General features: G+C 38.1%; 1 non-coding gene across 1 annotated transcript; it reads left to right on the forward strand.

The window, feature by feature from the left end:
- The first annotated feature begins 7,824 nt into the window (after positions 1-7,824).
- LOC132536083 (small nucleolar RNA SNORA79) lies at positions 7,825-7,971 on the forward strand. The gene has a single exon (XR_009547762.1). It is a non-coding gene; the product is annotated as a small nucleolar RNA SNORA79 (small nucleolar RNA).
- The last annotated feature ends 2,300 nt before the right edge of the window (positions 7,972-10,271 follow it).

A 10,271-nucleotide genomic window follows, 5' to 3' on the forward strand; every position in this document is an offset into this window, starting at 1 on the left:
AGAAGGGTCTAAAGAAGGCATCATCAATTCTCTGAGTAGACTTAGACCTAATTAGCTTGACAATCTAGTAGAAAGTCCAAAGAAGCTAGACTCAATAAACCTAATACCAATTTGGATACTACAAATGAAATTCAATGCTTTAACAACTAGGATATATATATATTCATACCTGGGTCAGGTTGACAGGAGTAAATAACTAATTTTGGTCAGAATTTCTTCAACCTTTGGAGTCACTCCCTTCCATAATTCAACTTTCTATCTCTATTCCCAACTCTGGCACCATCTTTCCAAACAATTTTTTATTTATAAAGTAGTAATATTGACATGACCATAGAATAAGAGAGGTACAATTTCACACAATTCCAACTGCCACAACTTTGCATCCAATCCCTTCCTTTGATAGATTTTCTATTCTTTATTCCTCTGGGAATATGGACCTAGGATCATTATGGGGTGAAGAAGGTGGAAGGTCTGGCTTCTGTAATTGCATCCCTGCTGAACATGGGCATTGACAGGTCAATCTAGACTCTCAGCCTGCCTGGGGAATTATGGCTCCAGGACACATTGGTGGGATTGTCTTCCCAGATAATTCAGGTTGGCATCATGTTAGCATCTGGAACCTGGTGACTGAAAAAGAGTTAAGATATAAAGGGGAACAAATTGTTGACTGATCATGAACCTAAAGGCAAGAATATTGCAGATGAAGATTTGGGATCTCCATTTCCAAACAGTATTTTTGTTCACCTTCATGATGGTTATCAAACTCAAGAAAATACTATAAAAGCCATGGGCTTCTAGGAACATACTTAAAATAGACTTTTTAGTTCATTTCCACCCTAATATCTCTATCATCATCTGCTCTATTCCTACGTTTTGGTTCCTGTTCGTTAATTAGTTTGTCCTGTTTTATCTTATCGCCTTTCAGCCACCAAGTTGCAGATGCTACTACTATTCCATCCTGACTTCCCTGGGCACATGTATCCCATTGTGTACCAGAGCCTCATTTCTCTAGATCCTTACCCCACTATGTAAAGACAGAAACAGGCAGTGGGTATGAATTGACCTGCTGATGCCCATGTCCAGCGGAGAAACAATTGCAAAAGCCAGACCTTCCACTTTCTGCACCACAAATAATAATAATAATAATAATAATAATAATAATAATAATAATAATCCCATAGAGAGAATAATGGAAAAGGAAGGACATTTGAAAGTAGTAGGAGGTGTAGGTGTTACTTTAAAAGGAAGAGAAAGCAGGACCATAGGGGCAAAATATATATATATATATATATATATATATATATATATATAGTTATCTAAATAATACCCCATATCTGCAACTTTAGAATAACTAATATAGCTCTCAATGGCAGGAATGAGGATACAGAATTCTGGCAGTGGGAATGGTGCAGGATTATAACCCTATTATCTTATGATTTAGTAAACCAATATTAAATCACTATTAAAGAAACAAAAATAGAGACAGAAATAGAGGGATAGAGAGGCACCACAGTGTCAAATTGCCCTTTGGAATAGTGGATGCCAGAATTAAATCTGGGCAGAGGGGGCTATTTTAAATATTAATTCCATAATAACTGGATCAAATCACTGAACTTTCAGAAAGGGTACTAGGCAGATGAATATAATATTGTCAAGTGAAACAGACATCACTTCTTCCAGTCATCACAGAAAAATATCTTACAGGTTTCATGCATGTGATACAGATTTTTTCTTAATTTTTATTATCTATCTTTATTGGATAGAAACAGCCAGAAATCGAGAGGAAGAGAAAGATAGGGAAAGAGAAGGGGCAGGCAGCGGTTCCTGGGTTAAGTGCACATAATGCAGAGCACAAAGAACCTAGTTCAAACCCCTGGCACCTCAGCTGCAGGAGGATCACTTCACAAGCCGTGAAGCAGGTCTGCAGATGTTTATCTCTCTTTCTCTCTACCGTCCCCTCCCCCTCTTAATTTATTTCTGTCATATAAAGAAAATGGCCACAGGAGCAGTAGATTTATAGTGTAGGCACTGAGCCCCAGTGATAACACTGGAGGCCAAATAAATATATGAATAAATAAATAAAGTTGAAAAATAGAGGGAGACATGTCTTTCACTTTCCTCTTAAAGGTGGGGACTGGCAGAATTTTTCTTCTGAAAAGTGATCATCTCTCCTTCCAGCTGGATATAGAGTTTTCAATCAGTGCCTTGTAATATATATTTTTCCTAAGTGTTGTGATTAGCATCATGCTGTATCTAGAATGAAATGACTCCTTCATAAGTGTATGAGTACAACTCCAAATAGAATTTTTTCTTGGGGGCCAGTGGTGGCACACCTGTTTAAGTGCACATGTTACAATGCACAAAGACCCAGGTTTGAGCCACTGGTCCCCACCTACATGGGTAAAGCTTTGTGAGTGGTGAAGCATTGCTGCAAGTGCCTCTGTCTTTCTCTCTATTTCCCCCTCCCCTATCTACTTCTGACTGTCTCTATTCAACAAAGATAATTTAAAAATAAAAATAATTTTAAAACTAGTTTTTCTTTAGCACCAGGGATATTGCTGGGGCTTAGTGTCTCAGGATAACTCCACTTTTCCCAGTAGTCATTTTATTTCCCTTTCCCCTGATAAATAGTGAGCAGAATATATATGTATATGTATGTGTATGTGTATGTGTATGTATATGTATATACGTGTGTGTGAAGAGAGAGAGGGAGAGGGAGGGAGGGAGAGAGAGAGACAAAAAGAGAGAGAGAGAGAGAGAGGAAGGAGGTAGAGGGGAGAGATGGATAGAGACAGGGAGAAAGAGAGATGTCCACAATACTGCTCCACTGTGGGTGGGTATCAAGGACTCAAACTATTTTCATATGTTACACTGTGCCCTATACCAGGTGTGCCACTATATGTTGCCAGTCAAATAAAAAATAAATGCTATTTCAGGTGAGGTTGGGTATTTCCTTCTAAAAAGTATGCTTATATATGGTAATTATAGAGTTAAATGTTTTAATATGTCCTTTGGCTCACATGTCCTGTCAGCTTAGTAGGTGTCCTAGCCAGTTAAGCTGAAGGCACAGTAAATATAATGTTGAAGGAGCCTATTTCTGGATGGAAAGCTTTTCAGTACAGAGAGATTAATTTTCAGTAATTTTATTTCCTGGGAAATAGAATGTAGGACGAAGGCTCCAATTAGTTTTTTTTTTTTTTTTTTTTTTTTTTGGACAGCTTAACTGGGGCATCATTTGAGGTTGGGTGGATTTGTGTTTTATGTACAGAAGGAATAGAAAATTCCATAAAGAACTGAATGTATGAGGGAGAGAGTAAGCAAGTGGGAGTTTGTTATGGACTAAAGTAGAGTTTGGTTAATTAGCTAGGTTTTAGTGAAGTTACGAGGTTGGGACATCCTTCCCTTCTTCTCCTTTCCTCTTCTCCTTCTTCTGATGACACAAAAGAGAAAGCCTGATGACTCCTAAGAGGACCTACACAGGAATCAAATCTTCTAGAACCTTAAAGTTTTACTTGCTGGACTTCAGAATTGTAAGAAACAAATACTGCTAAAATAATTCAAGATGCAATATTTTGTTATAGAAATCCAAAATGATAGCACCTGAGTTGAGAGAGAGAGAGAGAGAGAGAGAGAGAGAGAGAGGAGGAGGAGGAGGAGGAGGAGGAGGACTTTTTGTTCTTTTTTTCTGGTAAGTACTTTAGTGTCTTTTTCTAGGTCCTTGTGAAGCTTGCTTATACTCCCAAATCAAATATTTATGACATAAGCCTATATTATTTTAATGAATTATTTATTTTTGTTTGGTAGGGTAGAGAGAAATTGAGAGGAGAGGAGAGAGAGGAAGGGAGAGAAAGAAAGGCAGCTGCAGCTCTCCTTCACTTCTTATGAAGTTTTTCTCCTACAGGTGGGTACCAGAGGAATGAATCCAAGTCCCTGTACATGAGGACATGTGCATTTGACTAGGTGGGTGTGTCACTGCCTGGCTTCTATGCCTATATTGTAGTAAATTAGTCACCCTTAGTTAGTTGATTTTTGTTACAATATGAACTCTAAATAAGGTAGCCACTTGATTTTACTATTGATTTGTACAGAAAAAAATCAATAGAAAAATTACTTATTTTAATATTGGATAATATTTTTCTTACACATTTTCTCTAAATGTTTAAAAGTCTATGATGATACAAATAACTGACCCTTATGCATGGACCATTCTGTGGAAAATATTATGTCTTGGGGGAACAATGCATGCTCAATATAATTCTTTAGGAACAGAACATTATATTAATGCATACACACACACACACACACACGTTACCCCATTTATACCTTAGTGAAGACATTTAAAGGTCATGTTGCCTTTATGACTTTAGCACAGTATTGCTAGAAACTGCTGATCTTTAATTAAAAGGTCAGATATCATCTTCTTCCAGTGAGTTATGATTATTTTTATTACCAATGAGCTTAATTTGTATAATTTAACAAAGCTGGAACCAAATAATTGTTTAATCTCTAGAGTTGTGGAAAATTTTTAAATGCTAAATTGAATTGAGACTATTCTATTTTTCTTAAATGTGCCCTCTGTAAAATAGCATTGTTGAAATCTCTCAGGAAAACATCTTGCAGGATAACATATCCATATACTTGTAATTTTGTTAAAATAACTGGCATAAATAATTTACAGATATGATTAAATTAAGAATCTCAAGATTATAAAATCATCTTGGATTATCTGTGTGGAATCAATGCAATGACTTTTTACAGAGTGAAAGTGAAACAATGTGGTTTGAAAACCTGTCAGAGTCAGAAAAATATAAGAGTAAATGCTATCCTAATGGCTTTCACTATGTAGGAATGGAAGTCAAGCAGTGGCACATCTGGTAGAACACGCACACTCCCATGTGCAGTGACCCTGATCCAAGCACCCAGTTCCTCCCTGCATGGGAAAGCTTCATGAGCAATGCTGCATTGATGCTGGTGTCTGGAAATGGTAGAGTAATTGTGCAGGCATGGAACTCCACTAATACCCTTGCTGGCCAAAAAGAAAAATAAAAGGAAAAAGGGGAAAGGAAATACTTAAAAAAAAAAAAAAAAAGAGAATGAAAGAAGAGAGCAAGGGCCAAGGCATAGCCTCTGGAAGCTGGAAAAGATAAATTTTCCTCAGAAACTTCAGATTGGAACACAGTTCTGGGGGCACATTGGTTTTAGCCTAGTGAGATAAATAATAGATTTCTAATTTCTGTATAAGTAAAGTTAATGTTTTCTTTGTAAAGGTCCTAACATTTGTAGTAGAATTTTGGAGCAGTGATAAGTGTATGGCACACTGTTGGATCTCTGAGCACTGAAAAGGAGAACAACATCTTCTTGTGAGACTGGAGGAGACTTAATAAATACTATAATGAAGAGATTTTCAGATGCAAATAGTAAACAGGCATTGAGAGTTTATAGGTGTGCAATAGATTCTTTCAGAAAAATATTGCATGTAGTACTGAATGAATCAGAATTAGTTAACTTGATCTAAATGTCAAAAGCAGGTAGTATGCATTATTTTTATTTATTTATTTATTTATTTATGAAAGGAAAAATTAACAAATTCATAGGGTAGGAGGGGTACAACTACACACAATTCCCACCACCTAATCTCCATATCCCACCCCTCCCCTGATAGCTTTCCCATTCTCTATCCTTCTGGGAGCATGGACCCAGGGTCATTGTGGGTTGCAGAAGGTGGAACCTAATCAACACAACAATTGCCACCTCAACATGCTTCAGCTCAGACTGTGTCCAGAGACTTCACATGTGGAATGACAAACCTTCAGCTTCATTACTTGAGTGAGAAGTATTCTTTAATTCCATCTCAGGTGGTTCACTTTCTAACAGTCCCAAAACCTAGATATACACCAGTTTCTGTGAGAGAGAGCATATGTCCACACGTATCCATAAACTACTGCAAAATATATACCTGAAAGCAGAAGTACACTAGCGTTTGCAGTGAGTACCCCCCTAATACTTCCTCTCCACTATTCCAAGCTTTGGGTCCATGATTGCTCAACAATTTGTTTGGCTTTGTGTGTTAACTCTCTTTTCAGTCACCAGGTTTTAGATGCCATCAGGATGCCAGCCAGGCTTCCCTGGACTGAAGACCTCACCAATATGTCCTGGAGCTCCGCTTCCCCAGAGACCCACTCTACTAGGGAAAGAGAGAGGCAGACTGGGAGTATGGACTGACCAGTCTACGCCCATGTTCAGCGGGGAAGCAATTACAGAAGTATGCATTATTAACAATAATCATTTTATTGTGACACAATTCTATTTTTAATAAATATAATATATAACGACTGAACCTGGGATCTGTGTTGTCTCAGGCATGACAGTCTTTTTGCATCCCCATTATGCTATCTCCCGAGTCCTCATGAAGACATTTTATATGGAGAGAAAATCCACTGATTTGATTTACCTTTTATTCAACATATAGAGCATTTTGTATTTTAGTTATCTATTTTAGGGATACATCAGTGAACAAAAGCAGTGCCTTCACAATGAAAGAATACTCAGTGGTAAGAAAGGTTGAGATTTTTGCCTTTAGCTATCACATACTTGCAACCAGAGAGGATCATGAAGATAGTGATATGTAAAATAAATTAGGAAAGAATAAAAAAAAAGATTATCTCACTTTTTTTTATATTTTATTTTTTATTTATTTTCCCTTTTGTTGACCTTGTTTTTTATTGTTGTAGTTATTATTGTTGTCGTTGTTGTTGGATAGGACGGAGAGAAATGGAGAGAGGGAGGGGAAGACAGAGAGGAGGAGAGAAAGATAGACACCTGCAGACCTGCTTCACCGCCTGTGAAGCGACGACTCCCCTGCAGGTGGGGAGCTGGGGTTCGAACCGGGATCCTTATGCCGGTCTTTGTGCTTTGCGCCACCTGCGCTTAGCCCGCTGTACTACAGCCCGACTCCCGATTATCTCACTTTTATGTGTTTTTTTTATTTTTTATTTAAGAAAGGATTAATGAACAAAACCATAAGGTAGGAGGGGTACAACTCCACACAATTCCCACTACCCAATCTCCATAACCCACCCCCTCCCCTGATAGCTTTCCCATTCTCTAGCCCTCTGGGAGCATGGACCCAGGGTCATTGAGGGTTGCAGGAGGTAGCAGGTCTGGCTTCTATAATTGCTTCCCCGCTGAACATGGGCGTTGACTGGTTGGTCCATACTCCTAGTCTGCCTCTCTCTTTCCCTAGTAGGGTGTGTCTCTGGGGAAGCTGAGCTCCAGGACACATTGGTGGGGTCTTCAATCCAGGGAAGCCTGGCCAGCATCCTGGTGGCATCTGGAACCTGGTGATTGAAAAGAGAGTTAACATATGAAGCCAAACAAATTGTTGAGCAATCATGGATCCCAAGTTTGGAATAGTGGAGAGGAAGTGTTAGGGAGGTACTCACTGCAAACTCTAGTGTACTTCTGCTTTCAGGTATATATTTTGCAGTAGTTTATGGATACGTGTGAACATAAGCTCTCTCTCACAGAGACTGGTGTATATCTAGGTTATGGGACTTTGTTAGAAAGTGAACCACCTGAGATGAAATTAGAGTGTACTATAAAAGGAAAGGTCTCACCCGAGTAATGAAGCTGAAGGGTTGTCATTCCACACGTGAAGTCTCTGGACACAGTCTGAGGTGAAGCATGTTGAGGTGGCAATCGTTGTGTTGGTTAGGTTGTGATCGGCGGATGCAATATTATTTGGTATGGATTGGGAGAGGCATAAGGGAAAGTGGGCCCTATCCAAGGGTTCCAGGACTGGGGTAAGTAGGGGCTCTATAGTGGAGATGTGAGGTTCCTGCTGTCTTAGGGTTCAAAAAGACAATCGATTTTAGTCCATCATATATCAAAGTTGACTTATCTTCACTCAGGGCACCATGGGATAGGTTGGCTGTCCGTTAGTGTCTCTGATTTTTGCGGAGTCAAACAATTATATAAAAAAAAACAACAACAAAAAAAGACAATCGATAGTTAATGTTATCATCACATTATTTGGTAATTGGGTTAACTTTGAAAAGTCCTTTTGTTAGGGTTTGCTGTACAGTATCCAGTATTTTGTATATAGCTGTGCTATTGGATGCTTCTAATCTACTTGGTCTAGGCTTTTGAGAGAGTCTGCATATCAAATACACAGCCTATATATTAAAAAGATTCAGTTTGTGTTTTGAGAAACTTTGAGACATACAATTGATTTTCCCCCTCTCATATTAATTGTAAGTAGGGCACCAAAGTAAAAACCCTGTGGTGAGGGGTATACATGCAGCTTCCTGGGCCAGTGGCGGGGTAGGAGTGGGTGGGAGGGATGGGTCACAGTCTTTTGGTGGTGGGAATGGTGTTTATGTACACTCCTAGCAAAATGTAGACATATAAATCAGTAGTTAATTAATATGTGGGTTTTTTTAAAGAAAGATCAATGAGTCAGAACATAACTTACTAGGGAACGTGTCTGCTTTGCCATCCATTCAACCCAAAGTTTGTACCAGATTCTCCCCAATGAGACTATCTTTCCCACGTTCTCTCTGAAAAATGTTAGCCTGGAGAAGTGAGATACAAAGAGTGATGAGAGAGGGGACTTGTGTTTTCTAAGACTGAAACAACTGAGAACGTAATAGTTGGAGAGGGAGGAAATGAGGGAGGGAGTTGCTAGATGTGAAGGGAAGGGAGGAGAGAGACATTTTGGTGGTGCACATGGACTGACAACTCAAAATTTGGAGAAAGGTGAAACACATCAACTAAAACTTACAAAATCTTATAAACAAACATTTTAAAAAGGAAATAAAAGCTGTATGTTTCTTTTGCTTCCTTATTTTCTTCATTAAACATAATTAATTCCAGTTCTATCCATTTAGTCCCAAAGGACATAATACTGCTTATTTTTAATTGCAGAATACTGCCCTATTGAGTATATACCTTATAATTTCTGTATTGAATCATCTGTTAAATTATATGTGAAAATATAGACAATTAAAATGCACCAACTTGCAAAAAAATAAAAGTCAATGAGTCCCTAAGGCCTTGTGAAAATTATGTTATCTTTAAGGGGGTGGGGACACAGAATTTTGATGGTGGGAGTGGTTTAGAGCTATACCCCTATTATGTTATAATTGTACAAATCATTCATAAAAAAAACCTGCTCTCATGAAAATGTATATAGTGTTAGGGAAGATAGACAATAAAGATACATATGTATTCACAAGTACTCTTGTGTCTCCAAGGAGATAGCATTACCTATAAAAAGCAAATACTATATGAGTTTTGAGTAATTTAGAAATGTGGGAGAGCTCTGCCCACCCCACCCCACCCCCAGGGAAAGAGAGAGACAGGCTGGGAGTATGGATCTACCTGTCAATGCCCATGTTCAGTGGGGAAGCAATTACAGAAGCCAGACCTTCCACCTTCTGAACTCCATAATGTTTCTTGGTCCATACTCCCAGAGGGTTAAGAAATAGGAAAGCTGTCAGGGTAGGGGATGGAATATGGAGTTCTGGTGGTAGGAATTGTGTGGAAGCTATACCCCTCTTATCCTATTTTTTTCAGTCTTTCCTTTTTATAAATAAAAATTAAAAATATGGAGTTTTTACCTGTATTTATTTTCTTATCAGTTCTATTAGTTTCTGTCTATTCATGGTTATTTGATAGAGTGAAGGAGAAAAACTAGCATTTGCAGAATGCATTATATATGTCAAGTACTGATTTGGGCATTCTCTCCTTTATTTACTATTTCAACACAAAGTTAATCTCAATTTACATACATTTCCCATTACTATCCCAAGTTTACACAGGAAGAAACAGGTTTATGCATGTATGTAAATTAATAGAATTAACCACATAACTTATAAACAATTTATCTGAATGCTTGTTTACTTCCAGAATAAATCACACACAGACCATATACCACCATATTCAACCCAATTGACACTGAAAACATAATTTAAACTTCTTTACTTCTGTTTTTTAGCAAGCTATGGTAAAAGACTCTTGAGTTGCCAATTTGAGTTGGAATTATATTAAGCCAAGGTAGACCACATACTCCTTTTGTAGAAGAAGGCATTGGTTCACTAGACCAAATGTTTTGAGGGAGTGCCAGTTATTGGAGACACTTAAAGGAATACTGGTGTGTTTGTAGTGGAGTCTCCCAATATGCTAACTAGTGTGTAAATTTGGAGATTGTTTCTCAAAGATGTTTCAGTGATCAAGACATTTTCCTGGGCTCCTCATTCCCTTTCTCAAAT

The sequence above is a fragment of the Erinaceus europaeus genome, chromosome X (genome assembly GCF_950295315.1).
Source record: "Erinaceus europaeus chromosome X, mEriEur2.1, whole genome shotgun sequence".
NCBI lineage: Eukaryota > Metazoa > Chordata > Mammalia > Eulipotyphla > Erinaceidae > Erinaceus > Erinaceus europaeus.